Genomic DNA, 22,388 nt, shown 5'->3' with positions numbered 1-22,388 from the left:
TGAGATTTCCCAGACAAGAATACTGGGGTGGGTTGCCATTCCTTTTCCAGGAGATCTTCCTGACCCAAGGATCGAACCCATGTCTCCTGCATTAGCAGGAGAATTCTTTAGCACTGAGCCACCAGGGAAGCTGAGAATTAAGTACCCACAGGTAAACAACAGTATGCACATCTTTGAGACTCCTGCCACATACTGCCAGCTCTCCTGCCAGAGAAGTTGTCCCAATGAAATAACACGTTCTTATTTTCAGGAGATCACAGCTGCCAAGTTCTTCCGTTATTTTCTTTATCCCACTGTGAAACTAACACATGTGACTTATTTACACAATTTGGAAAGGTGGGTTAGGTTTGGTAGCTTGTGGAGAAGCAGAAAAAGAAAGAAGAGAGTGCTTTAAGCATCTGTTCAAGAAAACATGGGCTGTTGCTGGTGATAGTTCTCCACCACTTAGAAATATCAAAAACCAGCATTTAGAAATCTTTTTTTTTTCTTTTTAAAAAAGTTACACAAGGTCAATCTAGAAAATTTGAAAAGTAAAGAAAACCACTAAACATCCTCCAAAGGTCCACAACCCAAAGGTTAGCACTATGAACATCTTGGCAGATTTCCTTTCAGTCTTTTTTTCTTTACATACATGTCTTGTTTGTATAAATGACTAATACATTCCATTCTGTACTGATTTGTATTGCTTTGTCCAAGGGCTTTCTTGATCTTCCCCTGCCTTGCTTATCTCCAATGCCTTTGGGGGACATGGGCAAGATGGGGCCCTGGGCAAGAGGAATGCATTCTTAGCCTGGCCTCCAGGAGGAAAGCCACACTTCTCTCCAAGCCTCTGACCTCTGGCTCCAGCCTTTGAAACACTCCTAACTGATCCTGCCTCTACAACAATCTATAAGCCATTAGCTGGGGCTATATTAAATCCAGAAGGGTTCATCCCTAAGACCTCAGCTTTTATCCAGGGTCGATATAATAAACGACCAGCCGAAGAACATTTTTGCATCTTCTGCAGAAGTCTCTGGAGGGAACGTCTATTATGTGCCTCACCGTCCTTATATTGAGATTCTCACGATAAATTTGTGCTCATGTTGAATGTCAGGGAAAAGTTTGCCTCTCCTGATGAATGGCTATGCTTCCTTTTATCCAATAACTCATCACATTTCCCCTTTCGCTTTAGCTCAATTTAATGCACAATTGCAGTAACTATCCTCTGCCGGGTTTCTGGTTTAATCATTTCCTCCCTTCATCCAGATGACTTTGGAGATTTCATCTTTAATCTCACTGTCCTAGGGCCTCGATTTTTAGGTGTCAATCATCTCAAATTTGTTGGAAGTTAGCGACAATGCAAATTAGAAATAAATAAACAGCAATCTTGACCCCTACGCCATCTCTTTAGAGTCATAGCTGCCTTAGTAATTAATAATTGCCTTCATTAATGCCAAGTTCCTTCCTGGTATTTCCAGGTAACTGTGCCCAGAGAGCTATTATAAGATGCAATTGAGCATGTTAAGCCTGAATGAGAAGACTGGAATTTTTTAGGAATGAATCACTTAGTCTTTTTCCTATATAACTAAAGTCCTAGTAAATCCCTCTGGTGGAAAACACCTCTTACTGATACTGCTGTCGTTTAGTTGCTAAGTCATACCCGACTCTTTGTGTCATGAACTACAGACCCCAGACTCCTCTGTCTATGGGATTTCCCAGGCAAGAGTACTGGAGTGGGTTGCCATTTCCTCCTTCAAGAGATCTTCCAGACCTAGGGATAAACCTGTGTCTCCTGCTTGGCAGTTGGATTCTTTATCACTGAGCCACCAGGGAAGCCCCTTCTTACTGATGTAACAGTAGATTACTTCCCTGCAAGGATGATAGCCACACAACTTCCACGCCAGCCCACTTGACAACTGATGAAGTGGAATGGAGAGAGGGGCCTCTTGGCAGTACCCAGGGACCATGAGAGGGACCACTGTTGTCTCTCCCTGAGCCTGATCTGTCATTCGCATTTCCTCTCTCGTAAAGCCTTGACTTTCCTTGGTGTGTGTCTCTCTACTTCGATGATCTCTCTGGCTCTCATAGCCACTCCCCTAGCCCCATCAGGGCCCACTGTTTACATGGTAGATTAAATTAGAGACCACAGTTCCTCACCCCTCTCTGCAACCCCTGCCATGGTCTCAACATGGAACAGAGTGGATTTTTCCCTCTCCTTGACTTTAAGCTTGGCTCCATGACTTGCTTTAGTCAGCAGAACGGGGCAGAAGTAACAGCGGACCAGTTTTAAGCCTAGGCCTTAAGAGGCCTGGTGAGTTTCCGCTAGCTCCCTGTGCCATGAGACGAGCATGGGCAGAGCTTCCCCAGATGACTTGTAGATCCATGAGCAAATTAAATGCTTGTTGTTGTATGCCACTGAGATGTTGTAGCACTCCTATGTGCAGTGTCCCAGCTCAGATCAGAGTCCTGGGCCTCCCGCTTGTCCCCTGGGGGCTGGAACCTCTCAGACATTCTAATCACAAGTAGGAGTAGAATGCATGCATCTTCATCTCTGGAATTTGGGTTCCTGACACCAGACAGTTAACACTTACTGAACATACAATTATATACCGTAACATGCCAGCCCTGCACTAAGGGCCTGTGTGTGTTATTCCAGTTACTCCCCTAGAGTTTTGTGGTTTATTACATCTTTGCTGTACTCACAAGGAGACTGATGCACTTCAAAGTAAGTAATTGCCCATGACTCACAGTCATATGGAGGGAGAACTTGAACTCACTGATGTCTAGCTCCAGAGTCCACACCAACACCACGCTGCTGCCCTTTTGTTTACCTAGATTGTGTGTCTCACTCTGTGCCCCAGCAACTAGACTGGCAGACAAAGCAATCTCCATCATGCTGGGCTCTCTACCCATCTCTGTGCCCTGGGCCAGAAAGCCTGGTAAGGGCCCAGGTCCTGGGTCTGATAAGTGGCCGTCCCTATGTGGCTCCTTCCCCCACTCCAATCCCCCTTCCTTCCCCTTACCCGCCGCCCCCCCCCCCCCTCCTTGCAGGCAGCCTCCTAGACACAAATTGTGACAGGAGCCTGTATAGGTCTCATCTAGCCCCTTCCCACCCCCTGTGCCGCATCCTGCTGAGTAGTAGTGAGGCCTTGGGGAGCCACCCTGTGGCCAGTGTAGGCTGAAGAATCAGAAGTGAAGAATGATAGATAGTCAGGAAGGCCTTCCAGAAGCTTCGGGGAGGCGTTTCATGTGGCTTATGGAAAGTTTGTATCATACTTCCTCTTCCAGGGCAATGCCTGAGCCCCCCGCTACTGCCAAAACCCATGGAAAAACAGTAAGGCACCACGGGATATGGCCCTCAAGAACTTCAGTGGCAGATGGGAAAACCGAGGCCGGTTTCTCTACATGCAGGGTCCCATGCTTCACTTCTCAGCAAGGTCAGGAAGAATTACACTGCTGAGGCAGCATACTGGTCCCCTTACTGAGGCTTTTACCAGCCTTTGTCTTTAACTTGAGATTATATTCCTTAATCCTAATGCCGCATCGTGTGCACTCCTTACTGAAAATGAAAGTGTTAGTTGTTCATTCGTATCTGACTCTCTGCAGCCCCACAGACCTTCCAGGCTACTCTGTCCATGGAATTCTCCAGGCAGGAAACACTGGAGTGGATAGCGCATCCCTTTTCCAGGGGATCTTCTCGACCTGGGGATGGAACCCAGGTCTTCTTCATTGCAGACAGATTCTTTACCATCTGAGCCACCAGGGAAGCGCTCATTACTGTCAATGCACTAATTCATCCACCTGAGACTGAGTGTGTCAGTCCCTCTCTGGGCCCTGGGCCACTGAAGGTGGCATGTGTTTCTTTAGAGGCTCTGGTCAAGCTGGTGTTTTGTGAAAACCAGGGGCCCAGATGACTGCTCCTCCCAGGGACTGTGTTTCTGAGCAGACACGGGCCAATGTCATCCCGAAGAGAAGGAGCTCCTCCTCTTTCTTCATTTCCCTCATCCTCACAAGTCTGCCACCTACCTGGTGATGAGGGGTCTCACCTGAGAGATGGTGTTCATTGCCTAAGAGACTTCCTCCCCACAGTGGAGACCAAAGGTAAGCTCTGTTTCTGGTTGAGAAAGTTCCAGGTCTCTCTTAGAGAGGAAGGCTGAGATCTTCTCAGGAAAGTCCCCAGAGGTCACCGCCCAGCTATCCCTCAGCAGGGATCTGTGTCCTCACTGCCTTTTGACAGGTCTCAGGAGGTGACAGCCTCCCAGAGGTCCTCTGTCTTTCAGAGCTGCCCCTTGCCTCTCTCAGTCTCCTCTGATGGGTGTAAATTGGTTCACAAATCCTGCAGTTCTTTTAGCTCGTGCTCCACTGAGTTTCCTCGGCGATTTTCTGGTTTATTGCCCATTGCCTGGTTGCTAAGATTCCTTGTAAATTGCGTTGCCCTCTGCTCTGCGCTGCCATTCGTCCAGACTCGACGTGGAAGCCGTGGTCCTGGCATTTGCCGTGAGCTGGCCATGAATCGCTCTAGAGCAACGGCTCTGATGCTGGCAGGTCCTCCGCCTGCACAGCACGGAGGCTGCACGGTGGACAAAGCCCCAAGGGCACAGAGCTAATTTATGCCACCAGGCAGAACTCATCTTTCTTGCCTGTCTCATTCTGGAGGAGGAATCAATATATTGAGGTAGTGGAATCACTCAGCGCACTCGAAATGTTTCTTGACACCACCCCATTACACCCTGGGGACTGCAGGTAACTGAAAGACAGATAGGTGGCCCTCCTCTTGCACTACAAAGACAGATAGGGAAGATGCAAATGGTGAAAAAGAAGAGGTGAAAAGTGCAAGTTCTAGTCAGACAATCTCGGTTCAAATGCAAACTCTCCCACTTCCTGGCTGTGTGATCTTGGAGAAGTTACCTAAGCTCTCTGTGCTTCAATTGCTAGTCTACAAAATAGAAGTAACAAGAGCACCTGGATTGTTGTGAGGTTTAAATGAGATCGGGCATAAACTAAGTACTCAGTAAATGTTAACTATTTTCACAATGATCATCATCAACATCATCATCCCAAAGTAGCATGCGTGAAGCCAGTGAACACCGCACCCTCTGCAGCCCTTCACCCAGCTGATCCATCTCCCTGTGTCAGCACTATTATTCTGACTGCTCCTTTGGCTTGGTGTTGCTTGCTACTTCCCTCCCTTGTCCGTCTTTCTCTCCCCCTCCCTCTGGTTAACACAGTTTCTTCATATTTCCTTGCACCCTTTAATTGGGAGAGGCAAGTCACTCATCATAACAAAAAGAGGGGCCCAGGCTTTTACTCCCACCTCTTCAGAGCAGGACTGTAAATTACACATCACATTTCTATAGATGCCATATAGTTATATAAATTATAGGCAATGCTCTTAAAACATACACATATGAACCTTTATATAGATAAAATATTTATGTGCGTCCCTATAGAAAGGTTGATATACCTTCTCCTGACATAGACCATTTCTCAAATGTTCTCAGCAGTCACCAGCAGCCAATGTGCAGATGAAAGCATTGTTCCCCATTGACCTTCCTCTTACCTCTTTATCAAAGAGCTTTAGAAGCTGGGCTTCCCTGGTGGCGCAGTGGGTAAAGAATTTGCCTGCAATGCAGGAGACCCTGGTTCAACCCCTGGGTCTGGAAGTTCCCCTAGAAAGGAAATGGTTACCCACCCCAGTATTCTTGCCTGGAGAATTCCATGTACAGAGGAGCCTGGCGGGTCCATGGGGTCATGAAGAGTCGGACACGACTGACTGACTAACACTTTCACTTTCGACACTTTGCAGAACTTTGAGGGCTTAGAAGTCTCTACTTTTGCAGAGCCCTTCATGGGCATTCAGAGGTGAAAGAAACCTGAGTGGGCATTGAATCCAAACTCCTACCACACCTAGAAACACTTTTCCAGTAACCATTAGTCAAGTGATATTATAAATCTACAGAGGAAGAGCCTGTTCCATCAATGGGAGGGCAGGTCAAGATGTTAGTTATTTTTCAAGTTGAACCAAAATGTCCCTTCACCATTCCTCACCCTGCACCTCTTGGACAACGATGGAAAATATCTGACCTTTTAAACACAACTGTGTTTCAACCATTTGACTCTGCCATCCCATCTTTCCTTAGCCTTCTTTTCTCCAGGCTTTAGCCCACAGTCCCTCAAACATTCCAGGTGTGGCTTCCTGCCTCTTCTCCATCGTGGTCATTTTCCTCGGGCCACACCCTGGTGTATTCATATGCTCCTTAGAGTGGAGAGACCAGCGTGGGATGCCTTCTTCTACCTATGTGGTCTGACCAGCCCAGTGGTGCTCCCCTCCCTCGTGATACCATCATGAATTTAGAATCCTTCTGTAATCCAACATTTGAATTGGCTTTTCAGTTGTAGCTTTGACAACTAAAGCCTCTTCAGAGCTTCCTTGCTGGTACCTGATACCCAGTCATGACTCCCCTAACCCGTGCTTGCAACATTGATTTTTTTCTGATGGTAAAAGTGGAACTTTACATTTTTTCCTTGTGATCTTTAGCTCAGCATCTCCATTTCTTCAAGCAATGAGGACTTCATGCAAAAAGGGGGTGGACTCAACCACTCCAGCACTTCAAGAAGTTTGAATCTTTACAGTGACCCCGGGCCATTTGTTTCTCTTTCACCAGTGTCTCTCGTGGTGCTATGTACACAGTAGGCACTCAGTAACAGTTGAATCAGCATCCATCCTGCTGTGTCACCCCTCACAGCATAAGCTCACGTACGTGCTGCCTGTGAAAGTGCTTTGAATATCCTCAGATACTATGCGGATGTCAGTTATCATGAATATTGCTATTCATGTGGCTGTGTGCTCGGTCGCTGTCATGTCCAACTCTTTGTGACCCAATGGACTGTAGCCCACCAGCCTCCTCTGTCCATGGAATTTTCCACACAGGAATACTGGAGTGGGTTGCCATTTCCTACTCGAATTCATATGGCTGTTAGAAGTTTATGAAGGCAAGAGGTATGGATTGTTTTTCTCCATTTCCGGAGTAGCTGGAACGATGTCTTTTATACAGTGGGTGCTCCACAAAAGCTGTTGGCTGAACTGAATTGAAGGAGTTGGCCCAGCATCCCAGACACAGACTTAGAAAGACCAAGCATGGAATAGAAGGTTCTGGCTAGGCTACAACTGGAGATGACTTCATGGCACAAAAGGGGAAAGAAAGATGGGAAGTGGGGGCTATGCTGAACGTAAAGGGCATCATTTCCCTGGGTATCTATACTACATCAGATATGACTCCATAACTAGCCACTCCATGGCAAATGGCTTAAAAACAACAAGCATTTATAACTGATTGTTGGACCTTGGGTCAGCTGGGCCTATCTAAACCAGGCTTGGCTGACCTTGACTGGGCTCAATCTTGCATCTGTGACCAGCTGGTGGGTCAGCTGGAGGCCCCTGACACACATACTGGTGGGTGGTTGGCTGTAGGCTGTGATGGGGTGACTGGACCATGTGTCTCGCATCACCCAGAAAGCCATATCATGCTTATTCACTCAGCGTTTCAACAGAGTTCCAAGAGAAAAAGCAGAAATGCACCAGATGTCTTGAGGTCCTGACTTGTTACTTCCACTGCATTCCATTGATCAAAGCCAGTAACAAAACCAGCCCAGGTTTAGGGAAGGAGGAAGAAAAACCTCAACCTCTCATATGAGGAGCTGAAAGTCACACAGCAAAAAGAGTGAATGTAGAAGAGTATGAGGAACTGGAGGCATTTAAATCATCAGTTAATCTCGTCCTCACTTCTTTCCCTGCTTCAATCCATTCTTCCCCTCCCTCCCTCTCTCCATCCATCAAATACACACTGACTGGACACCTACTACAGGACAGGACCATGCAGGTTTTGGAAGCATGGCTGGAGGATGTTTCTTCCAAACTCTAGACTTTGGAAGAAAACCACCTCTGTCTCAGATTAGGAGGAGGGCGACTGGTAGCCATTGAATTGCTTCCAACAGGCATGAGTAGCCTCCATACGGCTGGGGTCACAGTGTGATGGTCCCTGGGCACCTGACCTGTCCATGTGCGTTTGCATCTGTGACCAGGCTGAACTCTGACACCCGCCCAGCATTGCTGCTGCTGCTCCTGCCAGAATCCTGAACAATTTATGAAATCAGCCAGTCACTGTGCACCCTGCCACGCCACGTGTCAATCCAGCCCCAGTGAGGATATAAACAACCTGATGGGTCCTTTGAGGACTCGAGAAGCTTGGCAGCTTTCATCGGCCACAGAACTCCCCCTGAGTGACTGGGGACAAGGCTGGGACCGCCGGGTCGGGTGCAGCGCAGGATGGAGAGCCCCGTGCAGAGCTGTTGGCAGCGTACTGTTATAGCTCAGTTTTATGAGCTCTTAAATCTCAACATTTACTAAAATGAGGGAGCCAGGCAGGAAGATTAAGCATGGCTGGGCCCTTTAAATCATCAGCACCAGCCATCCTGGGGGCTAGATTTGCTTTAGGCCCTGGCATGATCTCTGTGTCCAGGACCAAGGGGAAGGAGCAGTGGCTAAGAGCTTGGGTTCCTGGCCAAGTTCTGCCATTTACCAGCTGTGTGATATTGAGCAAATGACAGAACATCTCTGTGCCTCAATATCCTCTTCTATAAATGGGGCTGTAAGCACTTGAAAGAGAATGCCTCTTGTAGTTCAAGTATGCTCTTATAGAATCCAATGACTCTGGGGGCTCTTAGTGGCTTCCAGCTTCAGGAAGAGCCCCTCCTCTCCCAGCTCATACTGCAATGACCTGGAGCTACGAGAGGCCTGGAACTCATGTTTCCATAGGAACCGTCAACTCTTAATCAGCCAGAGTCAGAAAGAGATGCTCTCCTCCAAATGTAGATGACCCCAATTCTGGAATATTGTCACTCAGAATTGCTGGGTAACTCTGGACAAGTCACTTAACCTCTCTGAGCCTCTAAGAGGTATCATAATGCTCCCCAGGGCTTTGGTGAAACAAACAGTGCATTAGGGATGAAAACCCTTCAGCACTTGTAAATCTCTGTGTAATTTATTCATTTGGTCAACAAACTTACTGAACACTACGCACCAAGCACTCGGCAGGGCCCGGGGATAGAAAGATGAGTGAGCCTCCCTCCCAGCAGGTGCTCACAGCCATGTGGGGAAACAGGCAGTCTCCAAGCTCCTCATAGGCACAGGGCCGGGGGAGCTGGAGGAGAGGTAGCTGATGAGCCTGGGTGTCAGAGAGGCTTCACAGGGGAGGCAAGAGCAGTTCAAGTGTGATGACCCAAAGGGGGAAGCCAGCCCAGAGGCGAGTATTCCCCCAGAAAGAGCAGTGGGGAAGGACAAAGAGGGCAGGTGACAGCATGGCTGATGGGGACGTGATGGGCAACTGCAAGCTGTCTGGCTGGGACCTTATCAGCAGTGAGGAGGTCAGGGTGGGAGAGGAGAGGGCGAGCTCACAGAGGGCCTTGCGGGCCATGCCGAGGGGGCTGGAGTCTAACCTGAAGATCACAGGTGTCCATTAGCAGCCACAGCAGCTGTTCCTGTGGAGTCTGTCTTGTGCTCACCAGGAGGGAGTCCCTCCTGAGCACTTACTCTGCACAGTGCTGTGCCACAGGCTCACCGTCCCCTGCAAACTCACCTGGAAGGGAGGGTGGTGATTAACTGGGTTTTGCCCATGAAGCGACCTTGTATTTTGCCTGAGGCCACGCAGTGAGTCAGAAGCAGTGCTGGCTCTGCCAAGATGCTTTACCGCCTCTCTGGGAGCCTGGATGAAATACAGCCTCCCCCACCTTCCCAGGACCCCAGGACAAGTCTCTGTCTCCTCAGTCCCCTGGTTTCACACTCCCAGCCTGCCCATCTCCCTCACCTAAAGAAGTCACCATCCAATCTGAATTTAACCTCCCTGCCAGGGACGAGACTGGACCTGCCAGGAAACTCCGTCCCTGAAGAGCACACTTTGAAATCCTCTTCATTAGACTCCTAATGTGGGAAATTAAAACTGCGAGCTTGAAGCTTTTCAGGGCAGCCAAGAATATTTACGGTAATACCATTTTAGAAGATCAAATATTTATAATAGAGTAGACTCCATTGTGCTACCCATTGTCTCAGCCTCTGGGGCTGCGGCAGCTACAGCATGATGGGCTCGGTCATTAAAATGCTTTCAAAACCATATGTGCTTGGTAGCCCCTCTCCGAGAGGCACGGCGTGGCCCTGCACAAGGAATTTCACCACGTGACCATGAAGATGTGCCCCTCTACCCTTATCCCCCCGCCTGGGAGATGCCCCTGCCTTGTGCAGATGCTGGGTTTCCCATCAGGACCCTTCCCATCAATGCACCTGATGCTGTAATCACCACCTCCTTCCTGGATGCCCACCAAGGAGCTCGTTTCTTAAAGGGCAGATAGTATCTGTCTTCCCCAGGACCCAGCACAGGGTCTGACACATGGTAGGGATGGACGAGACTATTACTGAATGAGCAACAGGCCCCAAACTCATAATTTTCTTTAAGAGCTGATTGTGAACCCGTTGAAGACGGGTTTTGCTGAATCTTTTTTTTTCCTTTAGCTGTTTGCTGTGTAGGCTTTCTTGTAATCCACTCCAAGTTGCAAGAGTACTTTTTTGTTTGTTTGATTTCAAGTCATCCTTTCTAGGTCAAAAGTGGATCTCTTACTTGCTTTTTCTAAACCATCTTCTTCTTTCTCATCATCATCTGATATTAATCAAATAAGAATTTAATTCTTTGTATGGTCTAATTATTCTATTGATTTTTCTGCCATTTGCATCCCAAATTACCACCCCATTTGTCCTCTGGAAACTTCCTGTTTGAACTGACTCTGATGTGGGGATGTCCTGTGACCAAGTTGCATACCATACTCCCCTGTGGCTGGTCCACTGCTAGGTTCGGAAGGAGAATAATGTTTTTCTGGCAGACGGTCAATCAATGTTCAGGTTTCTTGGCCTTTACAGAATGTCTTCTTAACAATAACTGAAAGGCTTCTATGTCCTTTTCCAGGGTTTTATCTGATAGCTCAGTTCAGTTCAGTCTCTTAATCGTGTCCAACTCTTTGCGACCTCATGAACCACAGCACGCCAGGCCTCCCTGTCCATCACCAACTCCCGGAGTCCACCCAAATCCATGTCTATTGAGTCAGTAATGCCATCCAACCATCTCATCCTCTGTCATCCCCTTCTCCTCCTGCCTTCAATCTTTACCAGCATCAGGGTCTTTTCCAAGGAGTCAGCGCTTCACATCAGGTGGCCAAAGTATTGGAGTTTCAGCTTCAACATCAGTCCTTCCAATGAACACCCTGGACTGATTCCTTTAGGATGGACTGGTTGGATCTCCTTGCAGTCCAAGGGACTTGCAAGAGTCTTCTCCAACACCACAGTTCAAAAGCATCAATTCTTCAGCGCTCAGCTTTCTTTATAGTCCAACTCTCACATCCATACATGACCACTGGAAAAACCATAGCCTTGACTAGATGGACCTTTGTTGGCAAAGTAATGTCTCTGCTTTTTAATATGCTGTCTAGGTTGGTCATAATAGCTCAGTAGAATACAACTCAGGTCCAGGAGACAACAGCCCTAATCCCAGGAGAGTCACTTCTCTGGATGGTGCTTCCTGAATCAAGGATGAGAAGTGGAGTGTGTGTGGACTGTGGGGCTGGGGACCAGCATCTCTGTGTGGATTTTACACATGCAGCATCTATTTGCATGGACAGGCTGACAAGGACACATCAGAGTGTGGCCAGGAAGTCATGAGGCTATGCTTGGCTCGTGAAATAATGAGACTGATTTCTGGCTTAGCTCTGAAGGCCAAAAGAGGGCTTTGAGAGGGTTTCACATCAATTCTATTAGACAAGAAGTCTAATCACATACTCTTTGAAATATTTAAATAATTTAAATTTATTAGTTTGTCTGTACCCATATTCAGTTTCCACCTCCCAGAATGCTGATGGGTTAGTGACAAATGGCTTCTTTCGAACAACCCGCTTGCTTGTGTGTTCAATGATTTTACCCTTTATTATAGATCAGTGGTTCTCAAACTTGTCCCTGTGGCTGAGCACCTGGAAGTTATGGGGCTCTTTGCGGAACACCATGAAATACTGACATATTTAATCCCATTATATGAGCCAGCAGCAATTTTACTAGCAGAAAATATGACTATATTAATTTGTGCAGTATAATATGCAACCACAAACACACGTGTCCTAGAAGAAGAAAAAAAAGGCTGTCAAGCTGAGATTGGCTGTGTGTGTGATTTATCTTTTGTATTTGTTTGCTGCTTGTTCATTCATGCTGTTGTCTCCTGAAGCTGCCCAGCAGTCAGGGAGCAGTAGGTACCAAAGCTTTAAGAAAAAAAAAACAAGAATCTGGATGAGAATACTGAGCATTTGTGAGCAGCAATCTGGGCCATGAAGGTCAGAAAGCCCCTTCCAGCTGCCCAGACATGGAGCTCTGATCTCAGCAGTCTCCAGGAACTCAGGCAGCCCCCAGCACTGTCCGGAAGCCCTACAGCTACTGACATATCTGGTTGAAGCACTAGATTCTGGTGTGAGTCAGCTCCCACGGAGATGACATCGCTGCTACTCTATATTCTCCAGCATCCTTAAGTCTGTTGGGCAAATCTCTTCCTCATGAGCACAACAAGGCAGGTAGATATAGCTAGAAGGATGGAGAAAGCAGGAGTCAAATGTAAGTCACCATCTGACCACCCATGTTGCCCCGGAGAGGCCCTACCCACGTAATGCAGGAGCTCTCACCTTTGGCCTGAGCTTGTGCTGCCCGAGGAAGAGGACAAGAGGCTCTTCATCTCTAACCCCTTGTTTCCTATAACAACCCTGCCTGGGCCCACTGCCTCAAAAGATCCTACCTATTTGAACCCACAGTCTTTACAGGTTCCAGTCTTCAACCAATGTTTCCACCACTTCTTTCTATACCCACTGTGACAGTTTCTTAAGGGTCTCACAACAAATTACCATACACTCAGGGCCTTAAAACAGCAGAAATTTATTCTCTCACAGTTCTAGGAGCCAGAATTCCAAAAATCAGTATCCTGGCTCAAAATCAAGGTATCAGCAGGGCTGTACTCCCTCCAAATCTCTGGGGGAGAATCCTTGCTTCTTCCAGCTTCTGGTTCCCAGTATTCCCAGGTTTCATGATTCTAATCTCTGCTTCTGTCTTCACATGGCTTTTTGGTTCTTATAAGGATTTAGGTTTCAGTGTGTCTGCCCTATGATGCCCTCTTGCAACACCTACCGTCTTACTTGGGTTTCTCTTACCTTGGGCATGGGGTATCTCTTCACAGCTGCTCCAGCAAAGCGCAGCCGCTGCTCCTTGGATGAGGGGTATCTCCTCACCACCACCCCTTCTGACCTTGAACGTGGAATAGCTAATCACACTAGGACCACAGCCTTGTGTAACTCAATGAAACTAAGACATGCCCGTGGGGCCACCCAAGACAAGTGGGTCATGGTGGAGAGGTCTGACAGAATGTGGTCCACTGGAGAAGGGAATGGCAAACCACTTCAGTATTCTTGCCTTGAGAACCCCATGAACAGTATGAAAAGGCAAAATGATAGGATACTGAAAGAGGAACTCCCCAGGTCAGTAGGTGCCCAATATGCTACTGGAGATCAGTGGAGAAATAACTCCAGAAAGAATGAAGGGATGGAGCCAAAGCAAAAAGAATACCCAGCTGTGGATGTGACTGGTGATAGAAACAAGGTCCGATGCTGTAAAGAGCAATATTGCATAGGAACCTGGAATGTCAGGTCCATGAATCAAGGCAAATTGGAAGTGGTCAAACAAGAGATGGCAAGAGTGATCGTCATCATTCTAGGAATCAGCGAACTAAAATGGACTGGAATGGGTGAATTTAACTCAGATGACCATTATATCTACTATTGAAGGCAGGAATCCCTCAGAAGAAATGGAGTTGCCATCGTGGTCAATGAAAGAGTTTGAAATGCAGTACTTGCATGCAATCTCAAAAACGACAGAATGATCTCTGTTCGTTTCCAAGGCAAACCATTCAATATCACAGTAATCCAAGTCTATGCCCCAACCAGTAACACTGAAGAAGCTGAAGTTGAATGGTTCTATGAAGACCTACAAGATCTTTTAGAACTAACACCCAAAAAAGATGTCCTTTTCAGTATAGGGGACTGGAATGCAAAAGTAGGAAGTCAAGAAACACCTGGAGTAACAGGCAAATTTGGCCTTGGAATATGGAATGAAGCAGGGCAAAGACTAATAGAGTTTTGCCAAGAAAATGCACTGGTCATAGCAAACACCCTCTTCCAACAACACAAGAGAAGACTCTACACATGGACATCACAAGATGGTCAACACTGAAATCAGATTGATTATATTCTTTGCAGCCAAAGATGGAGAAGCTCTCTACAGTCAGCAAAAACAAGACCAGGAATGGACTGTGGCTCAGATCATGAACTCCTTATTGCCAAATTCAGACTGAAATGGAAGAAAGTAGGGAAAACCACTAGACCATTCAGGTATGACCTAAATCAAATCCCTTATGATTATACAGTGGAAGTGAGAAATAGATTTAAGGGACTAGATCTAATAGATAGAGTGCCTGATGAACTATGGACTGAGGTTTGTGACATTGTACAGGAGACAGGGATCAAGACCATCCCTACAGAAAAGAAATGCCAAAAAGCAAAATGGCTGTCTGGGGAGGCCTTACAAATAGCTGTGAAAAGAAGAGAAGCAAAAAGCAAAGGAGAAAAGGAAAGATATAAGCATCTGAATGCAGAGTTCCAAAGAATAGCAAGAAGAGATAAGAAAGCCTTCCTCAGTGATCAATGCAAAGAAATAGAGGAAAACAACAGAATGGGAAAGACTAGAGATCTCTTCAAGAAAATTAGAGATATCAAGGGACCATTTCATGCAAAGATGGGCTCGATAAAGGACAGAAATGATATGGACCTAGCAGAAGCAGAAGATATTAAGAAGAGGTAGCAAGAATACACAGAAGAACTGTACAAAAAAGATCTTCACGACCCAGATAATCACGATGGTGTGATCACAGAGCCAGACATCCTGGAATGTGAAGTCAAGTGGGTTTTAGAAAGCATCACTACGAACAAAGCTAGTGGAGGTGATGGAATTCCAGTTGAGCTATTTCAAATCCTGGAAGATGATGCTGTGAAAGTGCTGCACTCAATATGCCAGCAAATTTGGAAGACTCAGCAGTGGCCACAGCACTGGAAAAGGTCCGTTTTCATTCCAATCCCAAAGAAAGGCAATGCCAAAGAATGCTCAAACTACCGCACAATTACACTCATCTCACATGCTAGTAAAGTAGTGCTCAAAATTCTCCAAGCCAGGCTTCAGCAAAATGTGAACCGTGAACTTCCAGTTGTTCAAGCTGGTTTTAGAAAAGGCAGAGGAACCAGAGACAAATTGCCAGCATCCTCTGGATCATCGAAAAAGCAAGAGAGTTCCAGAAAAACATCTATTTCTGCTTTGTTGACTATGACAAAGCCTTTGACTGTGTGGATCACAATAAACTGTGGAAAATCCTGAAAGAGATGGGAATACCAGACCACCTGACCTGTCTCTGAGAAATCTGTATGCAGGTCAGGAAGCAACAGTTAGAACTGGACATGGACCAACAGACTGGTTCCAAATAGGAAAAGGAGTACGTCAAGGCTGTATATTGTCACCCTGCTTACTTAACTTACATGCAGAGTACATCATGAGAAACGCTGGGCTGGAAGAAGCACAAGCTGGAATCAAGATTGCCGGGAGAAATATCAATAACCTCAGATATGCAGATGACATCACCCTTATGGCAGAAAGTGAAGAGGAACTAAAAAGCCTCTTGATGAAGGTGAAAGAGGAGACTGAAAAAGTTGGCTTAAAACTCAACATTCAGAAAACGAAGATCATGGCATCTGGTCCCACCACTTCATGGGAAATAATCAGGAAACAGTGGAAACAGTGTCAGAATTCATTTGGGGGGGCTCCAAAATCACTGCAGATGGTGACTGCAGCCATGAATTTAAAAGACTCTTACTCCTTGGAAGAAAAATTATGACCAACCTGGATAACATATTGAAAAGCAGAGACATTACTTTGCCAACAAAGGTCCGTCTAGTCAAGGCTATGGTTTTTCTAGTGGTCATGTATGGATGTGAGAGTTGGACTGTGAAGAAAGCTGAGTGCCAGAGAATTGATGCTTTTAAACTGTGGTGTTGGAGAAGACTCTTGAGAGTCCCTTGGACTGCAAGGAGATCCAATCAGTCCATTCTGAAGGAGATCAGCCCTGGGATTTCTTTGGAAGGAATGATGCTGAAGCTGAAACTCCAGTACTTTGGCCACCTCATGAGAAGAGCTGACTCATTGGAAAAGACTCTGATGCTGGGAGGGATTGGGGGCAGGAGGAGAAAGGGACGACAGGGGATGAGATGGCTGGATGGCATCACTGACTCGATGGACGTGAGTCTGAGTGAACTCCAGGAGTTGGTGATGGACAGGGAGGCCTGGCATGCTGTGATTCATGGGGTTGCAAAGAGTCAGACACGACTGAGCGACTGAACTGAACTGAACTGCACTGAAGGATTTAGGACCCACACAGATAATCTAGGATGATTTTTAGTTTGATCACATCAGCCAAGACTTTTTCCAAATAAGGCCACATTCGTGGGTTCTGTGGAGAAAGAAATGGCAAATCACTCCAGGCGGGCTACAGTCCATGGGTCACAAGAGTCAGATATGACTTAGCAACTAAACCACCACCACATGGGTTCTGGGAATGAAGATGTGGACATCTTCATGTCCACACCCCCCCTCTTTAGAAGGAGGGGCACCATTCAATCTGCACCCCCCCCAAGACAAGGTCACCCCAGCAGGAAATCTCAAACCAGGTATGATGCTAGTTCACCCAACATCGCTGCTGGATTCCCTTTCCCTCAATCTGCTCTTCATCCTCCTCTTGCCAACGGGGTCTCAGCTTAACCATATTGTTAGGGTCTAGATCACACATGGACAGGGCAGCAGCCACCTCGGTGAACAAACCATCCAGCAGGCAAACCTAACAGTTACATTTACCTTCATTCCCATCTCACCCTAAGGTCAGCACCTCATCCTGACCTCCTAGAAGGACATAGATTTTCCATACAGACTGTGATGTATCCCCAAATGATAATTTTTTAATTAAAATTTTAAACTTAGCTCCTAAAGATGATCTTTTGGGTACAAGGTTGATAATACTAAAGAAAAAAAGTATTATCATTTCTTTTCTACCATTAGGATCAGAGACTGAAATTCTCGCAAGGTTAATTAAAGCCGAGAATTTCTGGGGGTCATTGGAAAGTCTTGTCTCCTCTGCTGCCAGAGAAATACTGTCCTTAAGATCGTGACAATTATAAAGCAGGTGATACTTAAGAACAGAGTTCCACCTCTGGGTGATTCCTTCAGGTGCAGCAAAATGGAAAGGTGAGCCCCTACCAAGCCCAGCGGGCTGACCAGACCTCCACCCCAGTGCCAGAGGAATTCTGCTAGGCCCAGGAATGAGGGTTCCCAACTTCACCCCACTAATCCTCTTCTGCTTTATCGCTTCCAAACTGCTCATCATTGCCAGAGAATTATCCTTTCTTGTGCTGCTTGTCATCAGGCTGTTAAACTTCTTGCTCTTATGTATTCATTTCAGCCATTTGGATTTTCCATCTCATTGTCTCCTGTCTGCAGTACAGAATCAAAAAGGATACTCTGCAACTCTTTCCAGTCCCATCACGGTTCTTCTCTCCTTTCAGAAGGTGAAACTGTTCACCCCATGGGATCAGGATGGTCAGAGCATTTGCAGACGGTCCCACCTCCGGAGCAAATATGACCTCAGTGCATCTTGTAGGGTGTAGGGAGGCAGGAAATTCAGACACCGCTACTTGGTAAAACTCAGCATCACTTCCTAGCCGAGTCATTAGGAAATTATCTGTTTCTTTTAATGTCTGTGTCTCACCAGACTGTGAACTCCCAAGGACAGAGATAATAATAGCTCTAATAGCCACCACTTATTCAGCTCTCACCTGTGTGCCATGCAGTCTTCTAAACAATGTAATGTACCTAATCTCATCTAATCCTCCACTGCAGCTCGGAGAGCTGGGTGCTGCCACTGTCTTCAGTTTGGGGATGAGGATGCTGATTGCAGAGAGGTTAAATGACTGGCCTGGGGATGGAGCTGGAATTTGAATTCAGTCCAATGTGCTCCAGAGCCTCTGCCTCTTAACCCCAGCACCAACCACAGCGCCTGCCACACAGCAGGGGTTTCATGCAGTGTGATGAAAGGAGCAAGTAGGTGAATGAATGAATGTGCTCCCAGCTTCCCCTGTTCTTCCCAGGCTCAGCCTGTACAAGCATCTCCCCACCCCACTCCATCCTGTTTCATCAGCCCTGCCCTGCGGGGCAACTCTGCAGCCTAGCCCTTCCAACTGTGTCCAAGGTCTGCACCCTGATCTCTGCTGCAAAGACCTGAGCCTGATGCCTTCTGCATTGCCAATGAGGTACCAGAACAAGTGGGTGATTCTAAGGAAGAGGAAATTATCACGACTACACAGTGAAATGCCCAGAGGATCCAAGAAAAAGAAATCTAAATTCCCTGCTGGCACTCTAGTGAGTCTGGCATCACAGATGGAAGGTAGGTGACTCAGTTCACCCCATCATCACATGTCTCCCTTTCATGAGTACGCTTTGTTTTTTTTTTAAACTATTTAGCCTTGGGTCTGGGCTGCCAAGGAAAGAGGCAGAAAGTAGGTGTGAGCAGACGTCTGGTCCCCTGAGTGTCCCACTGAGTTGGACACGATGCTCCTGGGGCTTTCATGGACTCAGAACCTCAGAGAGCAGAGGGCTCCTAAGGGTGCCAAGGAGCACAGGGACACGGGTGGGCTTTGGAGGCAGGCAGGTCCAGGGCTCCCTCCTAGCTGGGTGGCCTTGGACAAGTCTTTAAACCCTCATCTGCAAAGCAGGACAGTAAGGCCTGTCTTAGTCATGCAGATTAATAAAACATCAATACGTGAAGGGCCCCTCTAGTTCTCTAGAGGCCTGGTTAGGGATGGGCTGTGTTTCGCACTTTGGCCCTGCAGTGAGTCTGAAACCACAGCATTGTGTGGAACGCTGGTTAGATGCCCACGCCCTAGAGTGGGCATCCTGGGGCAGGTCTCAGCTCTGAAGCTCACTAGCTGCGTGGTGGCAGTTTTCCTCAGTGCCTCAGTGTCCCCAGCAATAAATAAGGAATCAGCTGCCCTTCCTGGCAGTTGTTGTGAGGATTAAATGAGACAAAAGTCTCGATCAATGTTCCTGTAAACCAGTACCTCCCAGCAGAGTTCATGGCAGTGCTTTCATTACAAACCTCTCCTCATCACCAGGAAATACAGGAGTACTGTCACCTGGAGGGCCAGAGCCAGAAGACTCCTCCTCCCTCCCCAGTCCCCTCACTGGGGCACCTGATCAAAAAGCCCCAGGAAACCACCGGAGCCCTCAGAAGCCTGTGCCCACCTAGAACGTTCAGATCCCTGCCCCCAACCCCCAGAGATGTCCCAGCAATGATTCAGAGCTGAGGTCTGGGGTTCTGCACAGACCCACCTGGGTAGGAATCCCAGCTCCTCTACATGTGACCTGAAGCTAGGGACATAACCTGTCTGGGTCTCAATTTCCTCATCTGTAAAGTGGGGAGAATCATAGGATCCTATATCATGGGGTTGTGGTGAGGCTTAAACGAGATAATGGAAGTAATTCATTTAGAACAGACCTTGGCAAATAATGAACACTCAATAAAGTTTAGCTATAACCCTTTCTACTGTACAGCCCTTTACACTGTATAAAACATTTTCACATGCATTCTCTCTTCTTGACAATCCAGTCATAACAGCAGACCCAGGATGGGGGACCCTTCAAATTCATCAAGTGCTAGACATATACCAAGGCAGGAATTACCCTCTTTGGCAGAAAAACCCCAGGCTCAGAAAGATCACATGACAGTCCTGAGCCAAGCCTGCGTGACACCAGAGAACATCCTTTTAATCACTGTGCCAGAGTATTTCCCCACCAAGGAAGAATGTCACCACACCCGTGAAGGCATTTAATTTTGTTACAGCCCTACGCATCTAGGTCACTTCTCTACACTGGCTCTGCTGGGTAAACAGCTCTGCTACGTGTCACTCCAAGAAGAAGCCACTGTTACAAGCCAAAGGGTGTTGACATGCTGGAAACAATTGCCACCTATTTTCATTCTGCAAATAAACGCCATGGTTCTGGCCAGGGGCAGAGTGACCTCAGTATAGATGAAAGCCAAGCCCTGTTGACGAACCCCTCCAGGCTGAGATGATGGCCCCTGCTTGGCTGGTTTCCAGTATGTTCTCCCTATTAATATGCAGGCTGTCAATTTCTTATTGGAAATTGTGTTCTTGCATACATCATGAAAGCCGTGACCATATTCACATCCCTCAAACACTTGGCTGTCTACCCAAGAGATCCCTTTAGCTAAAAGGCTCAAGGCCTGAGTAATCCCTCAAGTTCACAAGACACCCTTTTAAGAAAGCAGCTAAGGCTAAGCCCAAGCAGCAGACACATCTTCTGCCCAAGAGAGGAAAGAGTGGGAGAGATGAATAGCCCCCAAAGGTAGAACCTTCTAATTTACTTTAAAAAATGAGAATGTATTCATTCTTAAGCCTTGTAGTCCCATCATGGAGCTGCCCCAGGCCACACACCATGTCCAAAATATGTTCTATGGAATACTCTGAGGATGTTAATAAATAATTCACTGGGGACAAAAGGGCAGTGGTGGTGAGGGGGACTCATTGCCAGTTAAGTTTGGGGGGACTAGAGAAAATTATGCCAATGTCCTTCCTTCTCAAGCTTTTGCGAAGGCTGGTGTGGATGAGCTACTAGAGAAGGGCCCAGCATGTGATGCTCGCAAACTTGTTTGAAGACCCTCACTCGAGGATGCCATTCAATACGGTGATGCCAGAAGCACCTCTGCCCCACTCCGGAGAACTCTGTAGAGATAGAGACCTGCCTCGTCCATCTCTGCTTCCCCAAAGCACCTGAGCCTATAATAAAAGTTTGTTGAATTGAGCAGAATTCTAAGCCCCTTAATTCTAAAGCTGTTTGTCAGCAGCTTTCCAAGGACTCTGTCCTTGGAATTCTCGAAACAGATTTTAAATGCTCTCAAGTGTCTCTGATTTCTTGGAATAGTTTCTACTTTTGCCTCGATTAAATACAGCTTAGGTTCCTGCCCAGGATGTTACTGGTTTCTAAGAACTCCCCGCTAGGATACTGGGCCCTTATCCTTAGAAACAAGAGAAAGGCAACCAGCCCAACACAAGTTCAAGACTGAGCTCCTGTCTTCCCTGGTGTGGGGCCCTGGGTGAGTCTCTGCTTCTCATCTGGAACCTGGGCTTGATTACTTCTCAGGCTCATGCGGAGGCTTTAATAAGAGAGTGCAAGTGACATACCTGGCAAGTGGCAGGCCCTTCCTCAATATCAGACCGTTCCCTGTCATACTTCCAAAGGCCTGAATCACAGAGACAGGCTCAGCCTAATGGCTGGGAGGTCCCTGGTGGAGGGGAAAATGCAAACCTTTACCTGACAGTTATGACCGACGCCATGGAAGAGCTCGGGAACATGAACTCCACCAACAGCAAAGTTATGCACAACTTAGAACCCAGACCTGGATTCCCAGCCAAGAAAGCCCGGCTTACAGAGGCCGTCTCCTCAAGGGAAGGCGTTTACACTTTGTCAAGACCACAGAATGCCTAGTACTTAGCCTGAGGTTTTAGCAAATAGTTCATAAGCCTCATCACCAAACTTGGCTTCCCATTCGGAGCACTTCCGTTTACGCTGTGCAGTCAGCAGCTCCTGGCCAGCAAAACTGGGGTGGGGGCCCACACCCGGCCCAGGGTCCCCACCTAGCCACTGAGTAACTGTGTGATTTGAGACAAGCTACCAGCTGAATGGACATGAGCTTGAGCAAACTCCTGGAGACAGTGAAGGACAGGGAAGGCTGGCATGCTGCAGTCCATGGGGTCGCAAACAGTCGGACACTATTTAGAGACTGAACAACAACAAATGTCTTTAAGCCTCAGTTTCCTCACCTATAAAATGAGAATCCTAATATCTATGAGAAAGTCATCACAAAGGTGCATGAAAGGACTTTGTACACTGCATAGTGTTCAAAGAGAGGTGGTCTTGGCCCCGACGACAGACTAACTCAGCACCTTTGCTGTTCCCTGATCCGCTGGGCGATTCTGAACGTGATCTTCTCACCCATCCAACCTGGCACATGGAGCAACCTTCCCTTTCACGTTCAATTCCACCAGAGCTACAAGAGCACCTACTGTGTGCTGGGTGCCTGGCCAGACTTGGGGATGACCAGGACCCAGCCCTTGGCTCT

Source organism: Bos indicus, chromosome 26 (genome assembly GCF_029378745.1).
Source record: "Bos indicus isolate NIAB-ARS_2022 breed Sahiwal x Tharparkar chromosome 26, NIAB-ARS_B.indTharparkar_mat_pri_1.0, whole genome shotgun sequence".
NCBI lineage: Eukaryota > Metazoa > Chordata > Mammalia > Artiodactyla > Bovidae > Bos > Bos indicus.
This window is presented reverse-complemented; position numbering follows the sequence as displayed.